Source organism: Pinus tabuliformis, chromosome 9 (assembly GCF_031772625.1).
Source record: "Pinus tabuliformis cultivar Carrire ecotype Pingquan chromosome 9, CPIR1, whole genome shotgun sequence".
In the NCBI taxonomy this organism is placed as follows: Eukaryota; Viridiplantae; Streptophyta; class Pinopsida; order Pinales; family Pinaceae; genus Pinus; species Pinus tabuliformis.
Window position 1 is genome coordinate 81504369 of NC_142307.1, and position 23538 is coordinate 81527906.

A 23538-nucleotide genomic window follows, 5' to 3' on the forward strand; every position below is an offset into this window, starting at 1 on the left:
GATCTTGAAAACAGGGAAAAATGAATGCAGAAGTAAGAGATGCTATGCTGGCTGCTCAGTTGGTGAGATGTGTTATGCTCTTAACCTGCAAAATGATACCCAAATACAGAATATGCAAAGAAAAGATACCCAGAACACAGAATAGCAATGATTTTATTATTCAAAGAGTAATGTTCACTTGCCTCTTCGAGGGGGCAACCTCCAATAGAGCAGAGCTCGAATATAAAATAAGACACAATGCTCCTCGCAGGGAGTCTCTATCCTTTATATATGACTCATACATGCAATACCACAGGCCAATACCGTGGGTTTTATTAATACCATCTATCTAATACTACGGCCCATTTGCAACTAACTGTGGTCCCGTCATTAATTGCGGTTTAACCACTTACAAATATTAATATGGGCTTTATTGACTCTTGACTATGACGTGATCCCGTGACATAAATAAGGGGGTTAAGGTGGGACCCTAACATGCTCTCCCCCTTAAGACTAGCCTTGTCCTCAAGGCTGAAGCTGCGGAAATTGCTGAAGAATAGTGGCTGGTTCGCAAGTTGCATCTTCCGGAGAGGTGTCTTTCCATTTGACGAGGACTTCCTTAATCATGCGGCCGCGCAGGTGCTTGTCTCGTGTGTCTAGAACCTGTTCGGGTTGAAGCCAGATTGACCCTTCTTCGTCCAATTCAGGTAGATTGGTTTGAACTCGGCAATTGTTCCCAATCACTTTCTTGAGGCACGATACATGGAAAACTGGATGGATTTTTGCCGTAGGTGGCAAAGCCAACTTGTAAGCCACTTCTCTAATGCGCTGAAGTACTTGGTATGGTCCGTAGAATTTTGGAGAGAGCTTTTGACAACCCTTGTCTTTGAGTGATGTTTGCTTATATGGTTGCAGCCTCAAAAAGACCTGATCCCCTTCTTGAAATTGGCACTCTGAGCGATGCTGGTCGACCTGTTGCTTCATGCGATTCTGAGCTTGATGAAGATTCTCTCTAAGATGGGCGAGCATGGTTGCACGGTGTTGTAGGAGTTGATCCACTGCTTGTACTTTGGAGCACCCCATGAGATAAGAAGTAGGGGAAGGCGGAAGTTGACCATATACTGCTTCATAGGGAGTCATTTTGGTGGTGGCATGATAGTTGGTGTTGTACCACCATTCAGCCAGAGGCAACCACTGTACCCAAAGGTGTTGCTTTTCTGAAGTGAAACACCTAAGGTAGGTTTCTAGACATTTGTTGACGGCTTCGGTTTGACCATCTGTTTGTGGATGATATGAAGTACTGAGTTTGAGTTGAGTGCCTTGTATTCTGAAGAGTTCCTGCCAAAAATTACTGGTGAAGATCGGGTCGCGGTCGGACACAATAGAAGTGGGCATGCCATGCAATTTGAAGATCTGATCCATGAAAGATTGAGCAACCAAAGTTGGTGTAAACGGGTGGGGTAGGGCACAGAAATGAGCATACTTCGACAGTCGGTCCACAACGACCATGATGACTGACTTGTTCCCTGACTTTGGAAGACCTGTAATGAAATCCATAGAAACCTCCGTCCAAATTGATGCCGGAATGGGCAATGGTTGTAATGTGCCTGGTGTGTTGACGGTTTCCCCTTTGTGGCGTTGATAAACATCACATTCTGCTACAAAGGTAAGGATGTCCTTTTTCATGCCTGTCCAAAAAAATGATCTTCTGGTGCGAGCATACGTCTTCTGAAAGCTCAAATGTCCTGCAATGGGAGATGAGTGCAATTCTGCCAAAATGCGACTTTTGAGGGTGGATGTTGGTGAGATTACGACTCTGTCCTTGTAGCGAAGAATATCATTCTGCCACAAGTAGCCCTTGGTGGAATTAGGATCTGCCTGCAATTGAGAAATGAGTTAGGAGAGCCCTGGGTGTGAAAACCATTCCCTGCGAGCCTCTTCAATCCAGTCTGGAATGGGGAGGGAAATTGCGAGCAGAGTACTTTCCTCCTCAAATTGGCGAGATAATGCATCTGCTACACTATTGTCTTTCCCTTTCTTGTAAATGATCTCATAATCATATCCCAACATTTTGGCTAACCATTTATTTTGTTGTGGGGAGGATAGGCGTTGCTCCAAAAAATATTTAAGACTGTGATGATCTGTGCGGATTTGGAAACGTCGCCCCAATAAGTAAGGTCGCCAGGTCTCGACTGCATGTAAGATGGCCATCATTTCCTTCTCGTAGGTAGATTGGCCCAGATTCCTCCCACTGAGTTGTTGGCTTGTGAAGGCCAACGGTCGCCCTTCCTACATTAAGACCGCCCCAATACCTGTACCCGAAGCATCACATTCAATGACAAAGGATTTGGTGAAGTCAGGTAGTGCTAAGACTGGAGTGGAACACATGGCGTTTTTGAGAGCGGTAAATGCCTGTTGTGCTTCCTCGTTCCAGAAGAAGGAATTTTTCTTTAGGAGTTGAGTGAGGGGTTTCGCTATGCGGCCATAGTTGCGGACAAATTTACGATAATAGCCTGTGAGACCCAAAAATCCTCTCAAGCTCTTCAAGGTCTTAGGTTGAGGCCATTCTTGCATTGCCTGGATCTTTTTGGGGTCCACCTTGACACCTTCACGCCCCACAATGTGGCCCAAATACTCAACTTCTTCCATGCCAAACGAACACTTGGACATCTTGACAAATAATTTATGCTTGCGGAGCAGTTGCAAGAGTAGATCTACATGCTGAAGATGTGCAACCCAAGTGCCACTATAGATGAGGATGTCATCGAAGAAGACAAGGACAAATTTTCTGAGATATGGTTTGAGAATGTGATTCATAAGGCTCTGAAAAGTAGAGGGGGCATTACAAAGACCAAATGGCATGACCAGGAACTCATAATGGCCTTCATGAGTTCTGAAAGCCGTCTTGGGAATGTCGACTTCCTTCATGCGAATTTGGTGGTATCCTGAGCGAAGATCCAACTTAGTGAAGAATTGAGCCCCATTGAGTTTGTCCAGCAAATCGTCAACCACCGGGATGGGAAATTTATCTTTGACTGTCAACTTATTGAGGGCCCTGAAGTCGGGACACATCCGCCACTCCCCATCTTTCTTGAGCACCATGACCACTGGGGATGAATAAGGACTAATGCTGGGACGAATGACACCTGCTTCCAACAGTTCCTTGATGATTTTTTCTATTTCATTCTTTTGGGTGAACGGATATCTGTATGGCCGCACATTTGGGGGTTGGGCCCCTAGAACCAAGGTGATGCTATGATCATGTTCCCCTTGCGAGGGTGGAAGCTCATTAGGCTTGTCAAAGACCGTCCGATGGTTATTTAAAATCTGTTGCATCTCATGATGAATTGGCAGAGACATGGTTTCGACTACCTGGATGGCATTAAATTGAGCTACTACTCCATGATGGCCCTTTTTAAAAAAAAATTCCATCCTATGCGAGCTGATGATAGAGGGGGCTCCCGCCTGGAGTCCATGGAGGGTATGTGTGGAGTTGTTCTGCTTAAAACTCATATATAACTCCTGGAAATCCATTGTGATTGGCCCAAGAGTGCGGAGCCATTCAGCGCCGAGGACAATGTCGCAACCCCCCATGTGTATGGCAAACATGTGGGTTTTCAACTGATAATCCCCCATTTGAAGTTTGACATTTTCAAAGCGGCCTTCACATTTCATTGTGCCCCCATCCGCAATTTGGACTTGGAAGTTATAAACTGCTCGTACAAAACAATGCGTTGCTTCTACGATTTTTTGATGGATGAAATTATGGGTACTTCCACTATCAATCAAGACTGCTACTGGGCGATGTTTAAGAAAACCCCGGATTTTGAGAGTTTGAGGGGAAGAAATTGTTGTTGGGAAAAGTTTCTACTCAGAACGCCCCTATCCCACTAAGGTGTGACAGTGCCTCAGCAACAAACGAGGAAAACTACTTTCGTATTCTTCTTTATGAACTGTAAATGAAGAGGAATAGGATGAACTAACTTGTGTCTTGCGTTAGTCCTTTGATCCAATCTCTCTCCTCTTTGACAGCTTCCAGCTACCTGCTCCTTCACTTGCCCAGCTTCACCAAGTTCCTGCAAGATCACAGAAGAGGAAAACTACACAAAGACATGGATTTACATTCATAAATAGCTTAGGATCAGATTTAAGCTAAACATGCAAATATAACAAAACATCATTGATACACAAGCATGTAGGAGAAACTCAAATAGTTTTATTGATATAACAAGAAGGTCCAGGAGGAGTTACAACCGATGATTCCTGAACCAGCATCAACCCCCCAGCAAAGGAATCCCCTCTTCACCTCCAACAAAGCATAAATCACCCAATGCACTGATTTCTATCTCAAAATCAACAGCAATTCTCTGCAAAGTACAAAATTCCAGCCTCTGGATCTCTGGGATGAGGGATCCATATATAGATGTATGCAAAGAGGATGAGTCAGCTTATGATTTGACTTGTGGCCTCTCTCTATCAGTTCTTGCTTCCACTTGGAGACTGAGAGCCTCTTACCCATCTCTGGTCGAACTCAGTGAGGCAAGTGTCATTGGGGAAGATTATGGAAGCTTCCATTGTCTGTCCACCTCGCGGAATGACACTGCCATTTGTCATTTCCCGCTCATCGCACCCTGGTAGTGCATTTAGGTGCGTTGCAACGCACCTAGCTAGTGTACTGGGGTGCTATGCAACGCAACTAGCTAGTGGAGAAGCCGAAATGATCCTGATTTGACTGTTTTTGAGCAGTTTCTGGTGGAGAACTTCTGGGAGAAGCTGTAGTTTGTTGACCTTGTTCCTTTAGGGTCAGGAACAACACTTTTAGGGACTTAGGATCCCTTGGTTTATGAACATTTCATGCTTAGAGCTGTAAGGCACAAAAATGTTTATAACAGTTGCCCCCTAAAGTATGAGGCCGTTTATCGGGTGAAATGCTTTATTAGGAGGATCCGAAGTTCTTTCAATGCTGGGAGGAGACCTGTAATAAGATACAATACAATACATTATCTTCATACTGCTTTCATGATCTAGCTGAGGCGGGCATTCCCATGCTCAGCTTTATAAATTCATTTTTATGTACATAGGACAGACAATCGTCTGATGGTAGACTAATGATTTTGATGAAGTCATCATCCTTTTGGTAGGATGATTATCTGTGTTGCAATGCTGTACATGTCAATGTCTTTATTTTTCCTGAATATATATCGCAGCCCGGATGGATGAAACTAGATCCGGGGTCTTCAATCTCGTCCGATCTTCACTCAAAGTACAAGTCGATCCATGTGAAAAATGTTTTGAAGTCGAACATGGAAAGACATCGCTTGATTACCAGTCAATGATGTAAACTGTTAACAAGCGCGAGAGGAATCACCGATAATGATGATGACCCTCAAGGTACTGCAGTACAATTCACGTGGTGTGAATAAAGGACTTGGCGTCGAACACAACGTAAAATATTTTGGTCGAAGGTCATTGATGTATACCTGTCGCCGGAAGTGAGAAACTTGCCATTGAGGCATGCAAGCTTCAAAGTACTGAATGGGGTGTTCCTAGATCAACTTCTTGGATAATGAGCTGGTGTCGACAAGAAGCGACCCGTCAAAGGAGGGCCTTAATGAATCCCACATCAATGACACGGAACGGAGCAAATGATTTTGATGGAGGTGAAAACGATATGATGATATATGGTTCAGGATGGCGGTCATGAAGGAATGAAGTATAATGTATGGTAGTGGATGGAACACGGGTGACTTCTCTGGATGACTTCTCTTGAACATGTCGGCGACACTTATGTGATGGATCGGTAGCATTTACCCCAAATGTGGATGGTATGGCGTGACCATGGTGATGTGACCGGTGAATGAAACAACCCAACCCGACTCAGGCACGGAGTGGAAGTGTCATGTTCAAGAGCGACTTGCTACCAATAAAGATTCTTTGAGTTTCTTCCCAATTTTTCCCCAGTCATTGCTGACCAATACCTCTTTATTTTTGTCAAGCTTGAGGAGGATAACATATGCTTGTTCTATAATTTGCTCTTCGGGCAAACCCATCGCTATGTTTTAACGAGCCTAGCGATAGTGAAACTCGTTCTCGTCTAAAGACAAGTTTGTCGCTATTAATCTTTTTAATGAGTTTAACGACAAAGATAACTCGGTCCTTTTCATTTTTAGAGAGTCTGAAAAGGTACGTAAAGGTAACTCCGAAATTCCTTTTTCGTCATCTAATCCCTTAGGTCCGAAAAAGTATAAAACAATACAGAAGGGATGAATTTTCGATAGTTTTAACGAGCCGAACAACACAAGCGCTCGATCTTTTTGTGCAATAATCCCTCAGGTCCAAAAAGATTAAAATCTAGAGGAGGGATAGCACTTCCGGTCGCTTTAACGAGCTGGAAGGCCAAAACTCGGCAATCTTTTCATATTTTACGAGTCAGATGAAAAGAGCTTAAAGAAGACTCATCTTTTGAGGAACGAGTGATAAAATGGGCAGCAGCTGATTCCAGGTAAGGGTCGGAATTTTCCAATCACGGCAGTGTCACAAGGATGGCTAGTGAAATCACTCTTCGCAGCTGTTCCTCAAAATGGGTAAACAATCAAATGGAGGTGAATGATCGGCCAATGAAAATTGGAGGTGACGGTGCAAACACGACCAAGGCTTTAATGGCTGATAATGCTACATTCACTGTGGTTATTTACCGGAGGATAGTTCATTTTTTAACGAGCTTAAACGCGGATTGAAACACTTGCTCGGTCTTATGTTTATTTTTTAACGAGCTTGAACTATGTGCTAAAACTGCTCGATAATCCAGTCATATGATAAGAATGTCTCATATAAAACGGCAACATTTAGATTTTTGCCCCACATCCTTTCTTTATGCAAGTTAGGAAACGACTAATCCTACGAGTTTAAAGGGTTAGCCTACGGGTTTAAAGGGAGGACCTAAAAATTTAAAAAATAAATAGCCGCCCCTTGCTTGCATTCCAAAAGGTTTGCATGCCCCCAGGTATAAAATATGGTTTCAAGGTTACCCCTCAATTTGCAGACAAAACATTTGTTCTTTCAGGAAAGGCCTACCTCTTACAGGTTACCAAAGATTGCTCTATTCGCGATGCAAATAAAACATTTCCTCGGCGATGTCTACCGAGATAAACAAAGGTGAGCAACAATGAGCGCCACTCACATAACTTTGACAAGAGAATCTTTTTCTAGAATAACCCCTCTTCCACTGACGGACGGGGTACAGACTAGTCATATTCTCCCGCGGAAACCTACCCTATACCCGAAGTTTTCCTGCCAAAGCAGACCAGGACGCATGCCCCCTGGGTTTCAGTCATATCCCTCTGAATAACTCGCGCTCATCGGGAGGACGGACTGGGGGTTGAGACATTTCTTGCGTGAAGAGACCATTTAGGGATGGTATATGACTATTTGCTATGCTTGATCCAGGAAATGAAAGCTGGTCTACGAGCTTGACCACTCTTCCTTCGTGCGGAAAACAAATTACTCTAAAGAGTGAGGAGACGATGGCTCCCATGCAATAAATATAGTCTCGCTCAAGGAGTAGATTGTAATCTAAGGGTCCTTGGATTACCATTACGTTCATTTGAACTGTCTTCCCTCTCAATGTTATGGGCACATTGGGAAGGATCCCTAAAGGCCGACTGGTTCCTTTATCAAAGCCTGTCAGATTTCTCATCTCAGGTGAAAGCGGTGGCGAACCAAGCGCTTTCCAAGTAATAGAGGAAAGGATACTCACAGAAGCCCCCTCATCTATGATTGTACCAGCCATGACCATTCTATATATTTGGATGATAATTCGGAATGGTACACTTGCTGGTAGGCGGGGTCTGCCTAGTTGATTCCAATCGAAGGAGACAACTAGGTTGTTTGGAGGTGGGACCGAGTAGACGGCCGGGTATGGCTCTGACGAGCTTCCTTCCTGCGGTAAAGGAACGGGTAAATTGCCCCCATGTTCGTCGGAGTCTGTGTTTATGAAGAGAATTTGGACGGTGTCATCCTTTTTCTCTCCCATGACGGTATCATCTGCGGATAAAACCTCTGAAGGCAAGACCGGGTCAACTGCCATCTCGACCTTTTGACTTTCGTCTGGTATGGATTCAGATGGTTTATCTTCAATGATAGGTGCTTCAGCTGACCACCTGAGCGGGGCAGCCGGGTTTTCAACTGGTGACGGACTCGGCAAGAGTTTTTTATATCCAGGAGGAAGTCGCAACGGTGAAACCGGACGATCTTCCAAAACTCTTTTAGCCTCATCTAAGAAGGGACAACGGTGGACGGCATGATCGCCTTCGCACAGTTTACAGGGAAATCTAGCTTTCCCTTTTTGTCCTGTGGCTTCACTTTCACTAGTTGACGGTGTGCTGTCAACATGGCCATCAGAGGTTGACGACACCGGATTGTGCAAACGGGGAGACGAGTCCCTTAGTATCCGAGGGATGCAAGGACAATCTCTGTGAAAGTGGTCTCCCTTGCAAATGACACATGGCGATTTAGGCCTGGTCGGTGCAGTGTGTGGATTTTCGTTAGACGACACTCATTTGCCCCCATTCGCTTTTGGCTCCTTCTTCTTCTTCTCTTTCTTCTTCTTTTCATTATTCTCCTTAGGAACTTGACTTTTGGCTTTGCCAGCCCCATCAAGCGAAGAGGAAGGAGGAGAGGAAGAATTAGAGGAAGTAGAAGGTTGGTGGGTAACTCTGGACTGGTCTAACTGCTGATTCGATTGTTCAGGAATAGTGGTGTTCTGAACGACATTGGTTGAGAAGAGCCATACTGGCAAGCCAATTGTCAGTCCTGGAAGCGACAAGGTGGCCGTATGGGGTGCACCAACATCTCCCCAAGAGGAGAAGGGACTAGGATTTCCACCAAGGGGAATTCCTTGGTTGGTAGACTCCATTTTCTCAACCTAAGATCAACGTAGAAAGGGGTAATGAATATTCCGTTTAAAATAAATTTTTAGACGCTTTAGACACAACTTGTTTTTTCAGTTTTTAAGAGTCGAGAAAAAACAAAAGATGACTCTAGTCTCCTTCGATTTTTAATGAGCCTGAAGTGACAAGTGCTCAGATGGACCTTTTCCATTAAGGAGTCTGAAAAGGAACGAAAGGGACTGCTCTAGAGATCTAGGTAGAGGGAGTACCAAACCAATCACAAAACTGCAGAATACGTTTTACGGTACGGCAGTCAATCTTCCCAAATGCTATGTTCGGTGCATTGCGATCAGTAGGGCGGCCGACACGGCTTCCTATGGATAAAAGGTTTTAAGCCTATAGGGGTCTACCAATATATACTCGACGGTACGTGGGAGCACAAGTCCGTACTGGCACTTATCGTCTCACAGTGGAGGAATCACCCAACCATCAGTGAGGACAACAGTTACCAGGCTTTACGACGCCAGAATACGTCTCTAGCCTAGACCTCTATGTTGTGCGTTAAGTTCCAAAGCGTTGTTAGATTCATTCAATTTATTTTAAGTTGATCTTTCTTATGAAGTTTGCCTTTTGGGTTCACCACGAGATGTAGATGTAATTCCTAAATGCAATCTAAAGATGATAAGAAATTTTTTTATCTCTTTTCAACAATGAAAATCCTAGCTACAAGGGGAAAAGAAAGACACAATCTTTTCTCAAAGAGCAAAGAGCACACTGTAAATGCACTTTTTCCTAAATCAAGCCAAACAAACTATCAATATGCAAATGCACATATGCATGTATTTGTTTCCACTTTCTTAATATTGATGCCTAAAAAGAAAGTTGATGTACAAATCTGAATTTGCTTTCAAGTGAAAAAACACAAACAAGCTTCTTTTCGAAATCAAAAGGTAGAGAAGATTACGACACTTTATGATTTTGAAATAAACACTCGTTTCGTCACTAGAAAGTGACAAATTCAAACCAAAGGAAAAAGTAAAAGCATAATCGACTGTCAACAGCAAAGAAACTTTCTCCTAAGATCAAAATCGACACTTACGACAGATCTAAATCCAAGGACGACAGTATGACTATTTTACTCTTTCAATGGAAAACTGTAAATGATGTAACAAACACACAAAGAACATCTACAGTCTTTTTGTACAAAGGAGGCGGAATTAAGGCAAAGAAAAGGGGTTTTCAGACAGGTACACACACTGATCACAGGCTGCAAAAATCAGAGACAAAACTGGACAAAATGAAGCAAAGAACCTCAGCTGCACAGGGCAAAGGCTGATCAGCACACCTATTGCACAGAGAAACTGAATTGCAGCGCAGGTAGCCCTCTCGGGAACTGCGTTGAAATGCAGAGTCTCTTCACAGTGCCTGCGCTGGGGCAGAAACGAGACTTCTATCCAGGTTCTGGGTCATGGTTTGCAGTTTAATCTATGGATTTTGGCCGAGTAAAAGCAATCAGTAATGCACAATCAGAGGGTGGATTTAAAGGAGGTCTAAGAGCTATCACAAAGGGTAATCAGATCATTTGTGAATCAGCTGTTCAAATCATAAACAAATCCAGTGAATGGATTGAAGTAGCAGGTGTCTACTTTGCATTTGATAATGGCAAATGCAGTTCGATTGCTACTTCTGTGTTTATGAAACAAACAACAAGAGAAACACAAGCAAACTAACTAGACACGATCCCCAGTGGAGTCACCATTTTGTTGTTGGGAAAAGTGTCTACTCAGAACGCCCCTATCCCACTAAGGTGTGACAGTGCCTTAGCAACAAACGAGAAAAACTACTTTCGTATTCTTCTTTATGAACTGTAAATGAAGAGGAATATGATGAACTAACCTGTGTCTTGCGCTAGTCCTTTGATCCAATCTCTATCCTCTTTGACAGCTTCTAGCTACCTGCTCCTTCACTTGCCCAGCTTCACCAAGTTCCTGCAAGATCACAGAATAGGAAAACTACACAAAGACATGGATTTACATTCATAAATAGCTTAGGATCAGATTTAAGCTAAACATGCAAATATAACAAAACATCATTGATACACAAGCATGTAGGAGAAACTCAAATAGTTTTATTGATATAACAAGAAGGTCCAGGAGGAGTTACAACCGATGATTCCTGATCCAGCATCAACCCCCCAGCAAAGGAATCCCCTCTTCACCTCCAACAAAGCATAAATCACCCAATGCATTGATTTCTATCTCAAAACCAACAACAATTCTATGCAAAGTACAAAATTCCAGCCTCTGGATCTCTGGGATGAGGGATCCATATATAGATGTATGCAAAGAGGATGAGTCAGCTTATGATTTGACTTGTGGCCTCTCTCTGTCAGTTCTTGCTTCCACTTGGAGACTGAGAGCCTCTTACTCATCTCTGGTCGAACTCAGTGAGGCAAGTGTCATTGGGGAAGATTCTGGAAGCTTCCATTGTCTGTCCACCTCGCGGAATGACACTGCCATTTGTCATTTCCTGCTCAGCGCACCCTGGTAGTGCATTTAGGTGCGTTGCAATGCACCTAGCTAGTTTACTGGGGTGCTATGCAACGCAGCTAGCTAGTGGAGCAGCCGAAATGATCCTTATTTGAATGTTTCTGAGCAGTTTCTGGTGGAGAACTTCTGGGAGAAGCTGTAGTTTGTTGACCTTGTTCCTTTAGGGGCAGGAACAACACTTTTAGGGACTTAGGATCCCTTGGTTTATGAACATTTCATGCTTAGAGCTGTAAGGCACAAAAATGTCTATAACAGAAATCCCTGCCAACGCATGCAGCGAAATAACTGGTTCGTCAGAGACATTCTCCTTTGGGTTGTCTTCTTCTAGCGCCTCATGTTCCTCAAGTGTTGGATCTTCCTCTGTTGAGCTATAGTCAGTGGCATCTATTTGAAAAAATTTGGGCTCCTTGCATTTATGACCTGGGGAGTATTTTTCATCACAGTAGTAACATAGTCCTTACTTCCTTCTTTCGGCCATTTCCGCAGGTGACACCTTTTGGACCTTAAGTGTTTGAGTCGTGTTGTGAGCCTGTGGGGGACGACCTTTAGCGGGGAAATTTGGGCGACTATATTGGGCTGGTAATGCACGTTCCACCTTACGAGCTACCTGGCAAGCCTCCGTCCACGTGGGAGGGTGGTGAAGTAGAACTTGAGCTTTGATGGCTTCTTTAAGACCGCTGATAAAACATTCCGTGTAGAACTCATCTGTGAGACCCCTAGTGCAGAATGCTAAGGCTTCAAAAGTGGTAATATATTCATCCACTGTACCAATCTGTCGGAGCTTAGTGAGACGACCCAAAAAAGAGTCTTCATGTTCAAAGCGATCTCGAAGAGCTTTGGTAAATTGGGTCCAAGTCCTAAGAGATCCATTGCAATGCTGATGCCATTCCCACCATTGCCACCTTTCATTGTCCAAGTACATGCTCCCCAACATAAGCTTATTCGCATCATCTGGGATATGATTCAATTTGAAATACTGATCCATTTGTGCTAGCCATGCGGACGGGTGAGAACCGTCAAATTTATGCACATCCAACTTGGGAGGTCGCTGACTGGGTGGTGGATGGGTGTGCCTGACGTGAGGAGAGTGGCTAGACTCACCCTCATTGTATTCATGGCCATTATACTCCTCCTCGTGGGCTTGCTCCTTGCCCTTCGGGAGGAATTGTCGTATCTGGAGACTTAGTCCGTGAATCTCAGTTTGGATGGAGTGAATCTCAGTTTGGATGGAGTTCACAGTGCCTTCAAGTTTGTCCATCCTTTCATTGGCCATCGCTTGAGCTCTAGTTTCTACCATACACCAACCTGATGAAAAATTGGGACCGCCTAAAAATTTTTACTAATAAATTGAATGGTACCACCTTGCTCAGCTCGTCGTCTTGATTCTGATGGGCTAGATCACCAATAAGCGCCCCGGAAGATCTCAGACTCTTTTTTTTTTGAAAACTCGTAACGGAGTTTTACTCCTTGATCAATACTACAATCGCCAAATCCTCAAAATGTCAATGCTGCCAAAAGTCCTGCGAAAAGTATACCCCGGTATAGGAACCCTTCACAACAACTCCGATCTGGTGGGTCTGAGAGATCTAAATGGCGGAGCCACTGCTGCGGCGGATCTGATGGATCCGCGGGACTGATGTCTGCTGCTGCTGCACCTCTTTGCACACGCGGATCGGGAATAGATGATGTGTGATCCCCCGATAGAAAAGGAAACTATGGTCGTGAGGAGTGTCAGGTGCTACAGATCACAATATACATAAGGGTCTGGCAATAGTACTTGGCCCAATGTTTCAGGGCTCTAACTAAGGAGGATCGACCGTACCCTCAGCCGTACACCCCGACTTCCCTATCGTACGGGCGAGTAATCTCTCCGATTGTTGTTCTCGGTGTACTGTAGCCACAAGACGGCCGACGGTTTATCTATGGCGAGGTTTCAAGGGAGCCTAGGGGGCTTCCGATATACCCAGAGGGTACGTGGAAGACAGTCCGTGCGCGGTTCTGTCTAATGCGCTACTACTCGAAGGGGTACCCATAGGGGTTACAAGGGAGTCCAACAGACGTGACCACCTCTTGTATTTCCTGCGTGCATGCCTCCCCAAATCCGCAGGTTTATGCGCTCAACGACAGATCCTGTGGTTTAAAGACGCTGGAACACGTCTCTAGCCGAATTTTTTTTTTGCTAAGAATTGGAGATCCCACCGGCCCTGGAAAGTGCTCTGATACCACTTGTTATGCTCTTAACCTGCAAAATGATACCCAAATACAAAATATGCGAAGAAAAGATACCCATAACACAGAATAACAATGATTTTATTATTCAAAGAGTAATGTTCACTTGCCTCTTCGAGGGGGCAACCTCCAATAGAGCAGAGCTCGAATATAAAATAAGACACAATGCTCCTCGTAGGGAGTCTCTATCCTTTATATATGACTCATACATGCAATACCACGGGCCAATACCGTGGGTTTTATTAATACCATCTATCTAATACTACGGCCCATTTGCAACTAACTGTGGTCCCGTCATTAATTGCGGGTTAACCACTTACAAATATTAATATGGGCTTTATTGACTCTTGACTATGACATGATCCCATGACATAAATAAGGGGGTTAGGGTGGGACCCTAATAAGATGCGTTGATTATTTGCTCAGCGAGTCGGCCAATGGATACTTTAATGACATTCCGCGCTACCGGCGTTGCTTTCTTGGTGCTTTAGTTGCGCTTTAATAGACCATTGCCCAGCGCGATTTTTATCTGCTCTTTTCTCCACTTTATGATATCTGTTGTGTTCTGGGAAAAATAAACAAAACTTTGAAATCCGCCTACAAAATTTCCAACATACTCTGCCACCACTGGTCATCTGGTAATTGGTGTCTGCACATTTTTATTAGAGTTTCATCAGCATCCGTGTACCTGAAGAAAGTAGGCTGGACTGTGAAAAGATGCCTCACTTCATGCTCAATAAAAAACAGATTTTCTAAATTGTCATACATGCTCTGTCCAGATGGGAGTGCCTTCTCTCGGCATAACTTGATGATGTTGTGACTTGATTATCCACATATGTATTCAACCTGTGTACATAGTCTGCATGTGTCATCAGTCTATAGTCATTGGTTAATAAACTGGGCAGACCCTTTTCCTCCAAAGTTGTAAACTTCTGTGTGAAAGCATTTATCTCCATTTGCATGTCCTGGCACTTCCTCTCCAGATTTTGTATGAAGTTCCTCATGGTCAGAACTCTTTTAATTGTTAGGATGGTGCTTGTCCTGTCCTTGATATCCAGTGCTGCCAGCTCTTCCTTGGTGTGGGTGTTCAAAAACTGTATTAGCCTATTGGCCTGTTCGGGCATGTGTCCTAATAAATCCCTGGCCTTTTGAATTTCTACTTGAGCTGCTGTTACCAAATCAATCTGCTCATGAATTATCTGTATTGATTTCCATTCATTACTAATTGATTCACTGATGTTAGCCCACAAAATGCCCCTGATTTCTCCCAGAGGCTTGTCTAAAGAGAGGTCCTTTTCCAATGCCTTTACTTTATTCTCTAATGCTTTTACCTCCCTTGTTTTTTCTGCCACAGTCATTTTAGATTTGTCATAACTTATTTCCAACTTGGCCAATTTCTCTTTAGCATCCTTTAATTCTGATACTTGGAGTCTTAGATCCTCCATAGCCTTTATTAATTCCTCAGTGGTCATGGTAGTGCTGCTGCCTGTTGCTGTTGTTGCTGAAGTACTTGGTGCTGTTGATGCCGGGACAGTAGGAGGGACTGTTGTTGTAATTGTAGGAGGAGCAGTTGTAACTATTGGAGCTATTTGAGATGGCTGGGAGGTCGACACTCCCTGCTTTTCCTGTAGTGCTTTCTCCAATGCCTGCTCTGTTTCTGCCAATCTCTCATTCATTTTCATTAGCAGGTCCATCATATCTTCCTGTGATTTCTGCTCAACAATCTCTGTAGTTTGGGGATGCATAGTAATGGGCAGCTTGAGCTGTTTCCTGAGAGCTGCAATGTCTTCTTCCTTCTTTTTTATTAATGCTTTAATGCCTTTGGCATCCTTGGGATCATGTCCCAGCTCAATGATAATTTCTTCCAAGGATTTTATCCTGTTATCCTTGGCTAAAGAGGAAGCCTTTTCCAACTCTAATTGGGCAGAGGTATTATTTAATGAATTCTGCAATTTGTGGGCCAAGAATGCCTTATCTGCCAATGTGGAGTATACCATTTCTCCAGTTTGTTTATGCAACTCAATCTGGTCCATTGGATGAATGTCTTTGGCTAATACTTCCAGATTGGTCCTGATGTAATCAGCAGCTGACTGTGGCTGCTGCATTTTGGGCTTAAAGTGACTAAGAATCATCTTTCCTTCTTGAATGTCATATGCCGACATTAGCCTTTGTTGGTTTGTGGGGGCCATCTTCAGCAAGTGATTATAAAGTTGAATTCTTATTGGCTCATTCTTTGCCTTTATTTCAGTAAATGTCTTCTTAATGTCAGAGCCTTGCCTGCTTTGTGGCCTGGCAGAAGAGAATTCCACACTATGTTGTCTTCCAATCTCCTGCCTGTGTGAACTGGCCGATGTTTCTATGACCGGGGATGTATCCTGACTGACTACTCTTTCTTCCCTTAGACTGTCTGTGGTCTCCTTGATAAACTCCTCTTCTGATAAGGGGTTCAATCTTTGCCTTTTCTCCCCTGGTTGCTCTTCAGAACCGCTGATCGGTGTGTCTTCTTGCCTGTCCCTTTTCTTGCCTCTTTCCTCATTTAGAGGAGTTTGTAGTGCAGGGATTTCTGGGGCCTTTGTCTGAGCTGGAGGAACCTGCCCTTGGCCTTGTTCCTTTGATGTAGCTGGTTGGTCTGTCATTATGTCCTGCTCTGAACCTATTACCTCCTTGCCCTTTGCTGACCCTGTACTGGCTTTTTGTGTGGGCTGCTGAGAAGTCCCGACAAAAGATGTATCACCTCCTGTGTGCTGAGGCAGCTTGAAGGATACCTGTCCAAAAGAGTCCAGGTCAAGCGTTTTTTCAAGCTCTTTCATGGATTTTTCCAATTTCTCTTCCTCAGTAATCTCTTCAACTAATGTGCCTTCTACCCATTCTTGTTGGTTAGCATACTGTTGAATTTCAGGGATCTTGTGGTGAACATATGTTGTTAGCTTGTTTTTCACTTTTCTATAACTTATGAAATGTTCGGGGTCATATGGTGCCCAATAAAAACTTTGTTTCAACTTAAGTTTCTCCCCTAAAATCTTGTCAGCCTCTTCCGAGGCTTCCCTTTTATTGAAGACAAATGGGCCCAATTGATTTCTTATTTTCAGCTGTGCCTTTTTCTTGGCAGCATAGAAATGAGTCAAATTTGAGCTAATAAATTGCCTGAAGTATTCCAGGGAAAACAGTCTCATAGGCACATACTTTGGCAGTTTATAGGGGCACAACTCACAGCCATATATTCTGATCTCAGTGTGATTCTGGTAAAAGTACCAGTCACCTATACTGTAGCCTTTTGAGAGATGTAAAATTTTCTGCATTTCACCAGAGAGTCTGGCAGGAGGAGTTGTCATCAATAAAGAAGAGGCTAGATGTATGAACAGGTCAATGAATTCACAATAAGTATAAGGGGAGTCACTAACACGGTGGAAAACTGAGGTCCAGAAGATTACAGACCTTCGCTCTCCTTTGAGATCCAATTTTCTAAGGGGAATTTGAAAACTATCTGGTTGATTGTACAGCAGTAGATGATATATGTATGATGTGTATTTAAACACTCTTTCTCTGTCCAGGCTCATGAATTGCTCATGGATCTTATCAGCTATGAAGGTGGCATAATCATATTTGACAGCAGGGGGCTGTCCTGGAGTAAACATGGACAACAAAACTAAGGTAGTCTCATCAACATACTCACTGGTTTTAAATCCCAAGATGTAGGATATCATGTCAGTAATGAATTTTCCAGCTTCATTGAACTAGACCTGGTTAAAAGGAGGTGGCTGCCTAGGCTGGCGATCTAGTCTCATGAATAACTGAGTAGTTCTAGTTATCTTTGAATTGGGCAGTTTGGCACCTTGGTCAAGCAAGAATCCCATGGAGAGAGGAGCCAGAGGCTGAGTGGGTTTGAAGTGTAGCATTGCATTTATGGATTCAGGGGTAATGTAAAATAAGACAGTGCCAGATGGAGTGATAACTTCTCTTTGAGTGGGGTCATAATTGCCACAACATAAGTGGATGATATCAGGGAGCACATTTACTGAGGGGAGGTAGTACATGGGCATGTTGGACTCCCAAATTCCATAGACATCAGTATTGCTACGGTAGCTATTCTTAATTTGAAAAAAAGCTTGGAGGTGAGGCTTGTCACCAATTAAGTCATAAATCTGGAAATCTCTGTCAGCAAGGGGCAACCATTCCAACTCTTTGTGTGGTGCATTGAGGGGCGCAGTATTGAGGGCGACAGGCGTAGGAGTTTCCATGTTTGCTCAACTGTGTTTTAGCTGTGGAAGTCGGGTTTTTTGCGGAAAAATGGACAGAACAGGTTGTTTGCGGAAAATGGAAAAACAGGGATGGTTGGGGTGTATTTTTCAAGAGCTATAGACTGAATTTGTGCGATTTTTGGTTTTACGGATGTAACTCAGAGAAAAAACCGGAAATACACAGGGTTTGGAGGTAATTGAGTAAATACCTGTGTTTTTGGGACGTATACAAGAGTAAATGGTAGGTTGGACAATGATTTGCAGAGCAGGATGTCGGATTATGGAGGCCAGGTGGCAGACTGGAGCTCCTGTAGTCTCCTGGACGTAAATTTGTATGCAACGGCTTTGTAATAACAATGAACAGAAATGAGCGAAAACGACAGTTTAATGGGCTTTTTTAACAAAATTTGGCTTCGCGGGCTTTTGGCGCATTTTTCGGGTGACGTCAGCATGACGTAATATTTGTCGTGTAGCGGGGTACGGCGGGTGATGTGGCGGACGATGTGGCAAATGACATGGAGGTGAAGTGGCGGATGACATGGGTGACGACATCAGTGGTGGGAAGCGGGGGGCGGTAAATGGTATTATCCCGCACCGCTTTTGGACAAAGGCTGTTTTGGGCGGAGGGGTCGTGATAACACCGGGCGGGCGCCACATGTTTCTTGTACGACGGCAAAACCGCCATTTTCCCGGGCGCTAATCTTCGGCCATCAGAGGGGTTCCGATATCCTTGTGGGTCGTCTGATGGGAAAGCCCGGATCGGACGGTCGATAGTGGGTGGAGTTGGCGGAGGTGTATGGCGTGGGGACCCGCGCGATAATTCAATGTTTTATAAGGTTTTTGCGGGGTTTTTGCCTTTGGTTGGGTCTGCGGGTTGGTTATTCATTTAACCAAATGTTAAATGAAATCCAATGTTTATATGCGCGGGTTGTTAATGGCCCCGAATGGACCGTTAACTCCCATAAAATATTACCATATGGCTATAATAAGCCGGGGGTCGGGATATTTACGCTTTTTTTTGGGTTTTTATGTATTTATATAATAGGGGCGGGGAAAACATTATGTAGGAACTATATAATAGTGTTAATATGTTAAAATGAGAAATATATTCAAACAAAGCACTAAGTCAAAAAAGTGGAACTTAGGCTTAGGGGAGTGAAAGGTATCCAAGTTATGAACTTGGAAAACCTAGTAAAATGGAAGAAAAACATTTTTACACAAGAAATGTGGCTTTATTATCCTAAGTAAACACAGAGTTTCACTTAGTCTTTTCCATGAAATGAAGTGAACTAGGAGCACTGAGCAGATCTCAATGTCCTTGAGGGGATGTTAGTGAATGTTCTTGGAGAAATGAGGACGAAAATTAGTCATGCTTCAATTGTTTTGCAGCCATCTTGCCATGGTAATTATGATATCCATGAGATAAATCATTTTCAAAGGACAAAATTGCTCATAAACCTGCTTCTGCAACATCAAAACTACCTACCCAGCCTAATACCCCTAACATTTTTTCTTCTTTTTCCTTGGGTGCATTTGAACTAGCAAACCCTTACTTTCTTCTTTTCTTTTAGCTGCAATCTTATCTAAGTCTGCCCTTATTTCTTCCCAGGGCTCAGATTTAGCTGTTGAGCACCTGTGCTTCTCTACCTAACTACCTATCTGCCAAGCTTGAACTGTTTGGATAGAATTCACTCTCTATCTCTAAAACAAGAAATTTAAACATGGACTGGCCAAGATTAAGCTATTTGGCCATCCATCAACTGTGACAGAAGTCACTGATTGCACATATTGAACTTCTTTGCAAAAAATAGGATAGTAGTGGCATTTTGGACTAGCACACTTTCCTGGTCTTTTCCTTGGGGTTCATTTTCTTTCTTTTTTGACCAATTCATTCTTTTTGCCCTTTGATTTTTCTTTTAGGGCACACCCTCTTTTAATTTTTTAATTTTTTGTTTCTTTCAAAATATGGAACCTTTGCAGCATGGCAAGGACGAACAATTTGGCATTTCATCAGTCAATCATGAAATATGACACCTATTGGTATAGGAGCATAACAAATTGTTCTTGTATCTTTTCTTTGATCTGACCTTTCCCTTTTTTAGCCTGCTAGGGTGTGTCTTGAATTACTAATGGTCTTGTGGGCTCCTTTATTTCTGTATACTCCTCCATGGAATTCCTGCAACGTGAATATTAAAGAAGCCTGCACCGTCTCAATTTCGATCACTACCTCGCTTGCAATGGATAAGGAAAGCTGCCTCGCTTGCAATGGATAAGGAAAGCTGCCTCGCTTGATCTTCAAAGAATTCAAATTGAACACCTGTCAGTGTGCTCCTCACGCATGAACCCAAACCTAAATCATAACTGTGAATACTTGGCTCTTTTTGAAACTTGCAACCTAAGCATACCAAGACACCTAACGACTCTAATAATGAGAATGAATGGCTGCATGTGATAGGCATGGTTCAAGGACTGATACATGGTGATGAAAAATTAATGAAATTTGATGGAAAAGATAGTTAGACTAGATCTGGCCCAAATCCATGATTTCGTAGGGCAACCAGTGTAAATTCTGTGTTTTGCGCTACGAAATCTCCTAGTTACGAAACTGTCTAGGTGTTTTCGTAGCGCACATAGTGTATTTTTGTGAGTTTGCGCTATGAAAACTCCTAGTTGATTTCGTAGTGCATGTAATTTTTGAAACAGCCTTAACACATGACACTTTGAATAAATGTGGGACCAATGGTGGGTAAAACAAGATTGTTGACCATATTTAACAAAGGGAACAAGACTCCTAGGACTTAGACACTAAAGCAAACATGGAAAAACTAATCCTGGACTAACACCTAACCTTTACAATCAAACTGATGTGAACAATTTAGAAATTGCTTCTTAAGTGATAACAAGACTATTCAATACATATTACCCATGGTTAGATTGATATTATGGCACTTTCATGAGAAATTTATAGTTCCTCCATTTTCAGCCATCACTTGACACTGTGGTGCTAGATATAGAAATCAATTGAATTCCTTGGCTATCTTAAAATGAATAAAATTATGGGTACTATCATAATCGATCAACACTATTACCTTTTTTTCCTTGATATATCTTTCTATATTGAGAGTTTGGGGAGTGGAAAGTCCTGCAAATGCACTACAAGATATGGTCAGATTCATTTCTTCTTTCTTTGGGTTTGGTTCCTAGTGTATATCCCATTCTTTTAATGTTTTTTGTTCCTTTTCTTCCTCATCTTCACAATCTATGTAAAATAATTTCTTCTCAACACACTTATGACCCTTAGTGTATTTGCTATCACAACTGTAACAAAGCCCTTCTGCTCTTTTTTCCTCCAGTTTTTGTGGTGTCTATCTTATAGGTTGTGGGAGGAAAAGAGTAGCAACATTTCCATATTTATAGTTGTGAGTGGTAGAATTCCATGTTGCCATAATTTTGATTTCAAATTTTCTTTCCACCTTGAATGTTTTCTCCAATGAATCAAGTTCTGAAAGGTGAACCTCATGTTGGATGATATCATTTAAAGTCCCTATGAAGACATCAATCCTACGCTCCTTTGGAATATCATTTACCTTTATATTCAATCTTTGGAAGTCCAAAATGTGCTCCGCCATTAAACCTTTTTGTTTGAGATTTATCAATTGGCTAAAGAAGGTGTTACTCTTTGTATCCTCATAATGTGTTATCAATTCCTCCATAAATGTTGACCAAATTAAAAGAGATTTATGAGATAAAATCCATCGATACCACACAAACTGAATAGGTTCTCAATATAATGATGCAATGCATACATTTTGTGTGTGTTTCACATCATGTAGATCAAATTTGTTAGGAAACCAACTCACAAATAGATAGAGAAGATAGATCAACGCCTTAGAATTCAGCCTCTTCGAGGGGGAAACCTCATTTACATTACACAAATGAACAATTATTGGATGATACAAATGACTAAACCTCCCTTCTATATATAGGAGTCTAAGGGGTCACAATATAATCAAGCCGACATAACAGTAATAACATAAGGACACAAAAATAACAATAGTGGGTTTCTATGGGGCATACTAATAACAATATGGGGACAATAGGGGGAATCACTAGTATTATAGGGGCCTAACATGCCCCTCTCCTTACTAAAAGTGTTGTCCTCAATGCTTGAGTAGTTCTGGATGCTTTTGTATAAAATTCTTATCCTCCCATGTGGAATCTTCAGTGGATAAGTTCTTCCACTTGATGAGATACCCCAAAATTGATCAATTTCGTAGCTGTTAATTTCTTGTTTCTGTGACTGCTTTCGTTTCCAATATGATTTTTCCTTCCTCATCAAGTTCTGGCAATATTGTTTGAACTGGGATCTTGTCACCTATAACCTTATTTAAACATGAAACATGGAAAACTGAGTGCACTTGGGAAGCTGCAGGAAGCTCAAATTTGTATGCCATAGTACCAATATTTTGCAACACCTTGTACGAACCATAATACTTTGGTGATAATTTATTATCCTTCTTAGCTTGCTTAAGGGACATTTGTTTGTATGGTTGTAGTTGTAGGAATACCCAGTCACCTACATCAAAACTTCTTTTGATGCGATGTTGATCTGCCTGTTGTTTCATTCTATTCTGCACTAATGTGAAGTTATCCTTTAAGAGTTGGAGAACTTGTTGTTGATGCTCGATGTGATGTTCCACGGCTTGAACCTTAGAATTTTCTCTTAAATATGATGTGATGGATGGTGGATGATGTCCATAAAGTGCCATAAATGGGGTCATTTTTGCTGCAATATGGAAGGAAGTGTTATACCACCATTCAACTAGAGGCAACCATTTGACCCATTGTATATGTTTATCAGATACAAAGCAACGAAGATATCCTTCCAAACATTTGTTTACTATCTCAACCTGCCCATCAGATTGAGGATGATAAGATGATCTATGAGCTAACTGAGTACCAAGACAAGAAAATAATTTTGTCCAAAAATTTCCAGTGAAAATGGGATCTCTGTTGCTTACAATAATCTTTGGGTTTCCATGTAGCTTTTGAATTGTTTCCATAAATGTAGTAGAAACTGTACTGGCTTTAAATGGATGTGATAATGCACAAAAGTGTGCATACTTGGTAAGTCTGTCAACTACCACCATGATGACACTCTTTCCTTCGAAGCCAGGTAAACCTGTGATAAAATCCATTGAAACCTCCTCCAAACATTGGTTTGGAATGGATGAAGGTTGTAATAGACCAGGAGTCTTAATTGTTTGAACTTTATTTTGTTGGCAAACCAAACATTCTACCACAAACTTTTGAATATCCGATTTAAGGCTATCCCAAAAAAATTCCTTCTTAACCCTGTGGTAAGTTTTTAAAAATCCTGAGTGCCCTCCTAAGGGAGAAGTGTGCAATTCCATAAGAATCTTTTGTTTGAGTTGGGAATTCTTACATAGGTATAAGCGATCTTCGTACCATAATGAATCATTTTTCCAACTAAATGTATCAGATGTACTATGATCTTGTTGTAACTTTCGAATGAGTACCCACACTTCTTCGTCATTCTTCCATTCCTCCCTTGCTTCGTTTATCCAATCTAGTTGGATAATAGAAATGGCACACAACAATGCTTCCACATCCTCATCCTTTCTTGAGATTGCA